A 6,000-nucleotide genomic window follows, 5' to 3' on the forward strand; every position below is an offset into this window, starting at 1 on the left:
CCCACACTGTGTGGGGGCCCATTCGTTCTTTTAGCCTTTCTTTGAGTTAATGATGCTGGTGAATCTTTGTGTTTGCACTGAATTTTTCTGAATCTGTTTATTATTGACTCCCCAAGAGTATCTGAATGTTTGCTTGACAACTTGATATTGTAATCGCCATCATAAAGGCATTCCATAGTTCAGAGCAAAGTGGGCACCTATCTGGTATATAAAACCCCAGCACAGGTCTACAGCAATACCATTCATTTAGGAGGATGGACAACTTTCTGGACAACTGGACAAGTGACTTTCAGATTTTACAGTCAATTAATTACTTTATTAATGCCTTATAAATCTGTCCACAACCTGGCCTTCTTAACCAATTGAGCTTCACACCTTTTAAGAACTTCTTGTTTGCTTCTTGTTAGCTGGATTAAAACATAGTGTAGCTTCCAGTAGTATGTAGTTTTAATGAGGGACTGTTTTAAACAGCTCCGTGCTGGCTGGGAAAGGTGCTTCACATGTGTACTGCTGTTGTTGCTCTTGCGGGGAGTGTAATCTCAGTCTATTTTCTGTTTGAAGTATGAGCTGCTTGTGCAGGGGAGCAAATTGTTTTGAAAATTGTTGCTAAACTGTTTTGAAAGTTTAGCACCAGAGAGACTACTGGTGCCAAATGATCAAACCCCACCCTAATCCATCCCCCCTCCCCTTCCCACATGCCATGAACCTTCTCTCCTGTGTATGTGGATGAGAGTGGGTGGGTCATGTGAGTAGTCCAGGCCCAGTGAGAAACTATCATCATCTATGGCTGCTAAAAAGTTATATATATATATATTATATATATATATATATATATATATATATATATATATATATATATATATATATAATTTATTTATTTCTTAGCAGACACCCTTATCCAGGACGACTTACAATTGTTACAAGATATCACATTATTTTTACATACAATTAACCATTTATACAGTTGGGTTACTGGAGCAATCTAGGTAAAGTACCTTGCTCAAGGTACCTTACCCACGACCCTCCGGTCAAGAGTCCAGAGCCCTAACCACTACTACTACTATATCTTTTTTTTTTTACAATTTTATTGGTGCCAAATTTGCATCTCTGTTGTGTTACGATAAATGTCAGTTGGTCAATTACCAGACAGCGGATTTGAGCCAAAAGATGCAGCTGGATGTATTTTTATATCTGCTCTGGTCCCTTTCCAAAAATTAAGATTTTGTTCAGAACCCCTTTTGTTCCAAACTGACAAGAATAGAAGCTCTTACAAGATGGTCTCCCTAAACAAACAAGGGCACATCTGGACACGTTGTGGCATGTTGAAAAATGTAATTATTTTAAAATAAAACATTAGAATATTAATAATTGTGTAATATAAAATTACATAACACTTCCCAAAAAGTAGAATAAATAAAGCACATAAATCAAGATGTTTGAACATGTACAATTTGATAAGACTGTTATTTTATTGTGTGGAAATGTCTGTGAGTACAGTAAAAAATATTATGTTCATGCTACTCTATGTTAACCTAATGTTCCTGTATTTATTCAGAAAGCTCAAGATATGCAGTAGTACATAACATGTCATTTATAGGAGGGTAGCAACATGCTGTTAGGGCTATGTTATAATAAATTGTGATTGGCCTGCACTATATTTTAATGAATTGTGATTGGCCTGGACTATATTCTAATGAATTGTGATTGGCCTGGACTATATTCTAATGAATTGTGGTTGGCCTGCACTATGTTCTAATGAATTGTGATTGGCCTGGACTATATTCTAATTAATTGTGGTTGGACTGCACTATGTTCTAATGAATTGAGATTGGTCGGCACTATGCACTAATAAATTGTCATTCATCTGTTTACACCCAACACACAGTGATTTTAGTGCTTATTTCATTTGTCTCTGTTTGTGTTTTTATGTAGGCTTTAGTACAATGGTTCAGTTTTGGTGACAAGTTCTTTATAGCGTGTGTTTTTGTGTTTCAGTACTGGTACTGTTGTGGTACAGAACTGGAGAGCTCTGAATAAACTGAAGACCACGGACCTAACTCCTTTGACTGGTGTCACAGGTCCAGCAACCTCCAGCACTCAGTCCTAAACCAACCCGCATGGGCTCCACTCATACGTGACACCAAAGCCACCCAATAAGCAATGTAATCCCCAGGGATTCAATTCAGAAAGAGTCCAACATATAACTGTTCAACGGATACCTTCAGAAGAGTGACTACAGCTCTCACAGGCTGGTAACTAGCACCCAAAATATGGGCTCCAGTGCAGCTAACTCTCCTAAAATTGGACAAGCAGTTTCAGAGTGGACAACCCCCCAGGACTCTTACAATCCCATGCCAAGGTTTAATAACAAATACAATAGAAAAGAAAAGGTTCAGTGCAGGTTAGGGAAAGCAACACCAGTCTACCCCCTAACTCCTCTATAGCACAGACATTACTGTATATGCTACCTCATCTAACTGTCACATTGCCATTTACACAACCAGAAATACAATGCACATGCATATGCTTTATACAGCACATTACCATTGATATATGCTTACCTAAATCCCCCCCCCAAAATTCAGACAACATGGCAAATACACTTAAAGTGGAGCTGTAAAAATGCATACAGTTTTGGAAATTTTTAAAGTCATAGCTTTTTAGTAATTTTCATTTTTCATTTGAGGGAATCTCTATAGCAGAGAAAGTTAACTGGTACAAGCCTGTGTGATTCTTACTCTTTGCTTTTGAAAAGACGCAGTAAAGTTATCCGTGTTCTGGCAATTTGAATCTGGGCGCTGCATCTTCAAAGTGAAAGGAAATGAAAGGAAAGACTGAAGAAAAGAAGGATCAACAGTCCCAATAAAACAACTGATGATACCCGCATGTTTTTCCATCATACATCTTTCCTACATATGGGGTGGGGGGTGGGGGTGGGAGGTCTGCACATCTGTAACATCTCAAGCAGCACATGCCAAACTGACAGCATGACCCGAGCTTTACCAGAAAAATAAAACAACAAAAAACAAGCTTTGAGGTCTCTGATCTTCCAAAGAGAAACAGTGCCACAGTGCCCTCTAGACTGACTTCACTGGAGCTGTGCTGTGGTAATGGGGATGACTGGCTTAACATGTGTGCATTCTTATCCTATTAAATCATCGGTTTAACCAACAAATACAAAATTAACCTTTAGTGAGTCATGTACTGTCTGTAGCGTTACAGATTAAAGAATATAAACTGCTGTGGTCCTCAAATATGCAGACATGGGGCCATATTTACCACTGTGTAAACACTGACAATGACTAGTATATAAGTAGTAATTTAAGAAGTCATTAATGCACCTTAAGTTTTTTTTTGCTAGTTCCTAGAAGATTTAAATATACAGGAAAAAAAAGTTTCTCTATACTGTAACTGTTCTGTTACATGTTTTGTAACTGTGAATCTGATTTGCAACCTTATTCAAAGATACTGTAATGAAAGTTTCTGGTATTAAAGACGAATTTGTGCAGTGCAGTCTATAGAGTTGCAATACACATCCCTATATACAGGGGCAGCTGTGCAGTGCGGGGGAGGCCAGTAAAACTCAATTCAGTCATGCTGCTTCAGGCTGCTTTTATGGGGAAAAGCTCGGTAAGTTCCAACACTGTTTCGGTAAACACGTTGGGTGTTGTTTAATGTTGACATCAGGGGACTAGCTGCGGTCGAGTGGTAGCACAGCTGGTTCTAAACAGAGCCCCAGAGGGGAAATGAAAAGATCGAGTCCACTGAGCCACTCATCTGCACTTATAAAGCAGACGTGTGTTACTAACAGAAGGATATTGCACCGGGGAGCATTGTAACGTCTTTTCAAATTGGACTGAAGGTTTGTTGAGGATTGAGGCTTCCTAGGGCTGCATTATATCAATAAGATAGATAACAGTCTGGAATGAGGGGAGATAACCATACTCTAAATCAAAAGGAACTGGCAGATCCTGAAAGGCCAAAATGGATCCTTTGCAAGTCCATTTGTGGAAATAACTTTTGGATAGGCTTGCTGCCTTTTTTCCAGTGACCTCATTCTGGCATTATATATATATATATAACATCTGGTAATAGTCTTATAGTCTTTAATAGCACAGTCACACTGTAAATCTAGGACATGGATTGGCTGGGTTTGAGCTAAATGGAAATATATTCAGCTGCAGAGCTTGCGAGAATGTGTGTTAAAGTGAAAGAACGCCTTCAGATACGCTTGACCTGTGCACTGCTTATGGAATTGGGTAGGGGAGGCCTTGCCTCGCCCGTATGAAACAGCATGAGCTGCAGTCCTACCAGCAGAACGGTTAATACAGGATTTTAATTAACTCATATAGCTTCTGATAATACTACTACTACTACTACTAATAATAATAATAATAATAAATCATAAACCATATCAGTGGGCAATAATAGCAGACCTATTAACAGTGCACTCATATTGATCTATGTTCCTGTTTTCTCAGCCTGTCCTCGGGGTATCAGGTGTTTAGATTATGCACCCAACACGCTGCTGCTGCCGCTGGATCCAATGGCCTTGTGGAAAGAGGCCCAGCGCTTGGGTTTTCAGAAGAAGGTTTTAATGGCCCAAACCAGCCAAAGTTCATTTCTAACAAGCAGGTTTTATGAAGGGCAACAAAAAAGGAGGGAAGAACTGCTTTCTGACATCTTTGTGCCACATTCGTTTTAAAAACATTCTTATCAGTTTTAAATACTGTAGCACTCCAGTGTTGAATGATATGTGTGTAAGGGTGTCTGTTTGGGTGTCTATGTCTGTGTCTGTGTGTGTGGTTTAGGTAAGCAGTAATACATCAAATGTGTCACTTCACCAACAGTTTTATTATGTAAATTCCAACTCCACAAGGTGGCGATAAAAAGCAACTGAAGCATTTGCAACAGTGAATTTATGTGCAACTCCCTTATTAAGTCATCTACAAACTTTTTTGAACCTGTTTTATGTTTTACCCTGTTTCATGTTTTAGCTGTCCAATCAAAAGCAAGTGAACCACTCAAGTATCAGAGTTTTAGATCAATAAGTGTTGTTATGTTTCACATATGTTGATTTTAGTTAGACAAGAGCAGGACATTTGTTTCACACTAGTCTCTGCCAGATGATGTTTGTTTGCTTTCCTCTTCCTGTACTTTTAAGTCTTGCACGAAAGCTTAACCCAAGCTTCCTTCTATAACTCAAAGACATTCATTACGGTACCCTTCAAACAATTATTATTATTATTATTATTATTTATTTCTTAGCAGACACCCTTATCCAGGGCGACTTACAATCGTAAGCAAAAACATTTCAAGCGTTACAATACAAGTAATACAATAAGAGCAAGAAATACAATAACTTTTGTTCAAGTAAAGTACAAGTTTGACAAACCACAATTCAATAATACAGCCGGTAATAGTGATAGTTACATCAGGATGTGATTAAATACAAAGTACTACAGGTTAAAAATTTGTCAGATTACAGTATTCTGAAGTACATGATTAAATGCAGTAAAATAGGGGCTGATAAGAGCAAAATAAAGCACATTTACATGAAGGGTGATAGTGTCCCAGGATACAAACAGAGGAGTTCTACAGGTGCTCTTTGAAGAGGTGAGTCTTAAGGAGGCGCCGGAATGTGGTCAGGGACTGGGCAGTCCTGACATCTGTAGGAAGGTCATTCCACCACTGCGGAGCAAGGGTGGAGAAGGAGCGGGCTTTGGAGGCAGGGGAGCGTAGCGGTGGTAGAGCTAGTCTTCTAGTGCAGGCGGAGCGGAGAGGTCGAGTGGGGGTGTAGGGAGAGATGAGGGTCTGGAGGTAGCTGGGTGCAGACTGGTCAAGGCATCTGTAGGCTAGTACAAGAGTCTTGAACTGGATGCGAGCGGTGATCGGGAGCCAGTGGAGCGAGCGGAGTAGTGGAGTAGCGTGGGCGAAGCGAGGCAGAGAGAACACCAGGCGGGCAGCAGAGTTCTGGATGAGCTGGAGCGGACGGGTGGC

This window comes from Acipenser ruthenus, chromosome 10 (assembly GCF_902713425.1).
Source record: "Acipenser ruthenus chromosome 10, fAciRut3.2 maternal haplotype, whole genome shotgun sequence".
NCBI lineage: Eukaryota > Metazoa > Chordata > Actinopteri > Acipenseriformes > Acipenseridae > Acipenser > Acipenser ruthenus.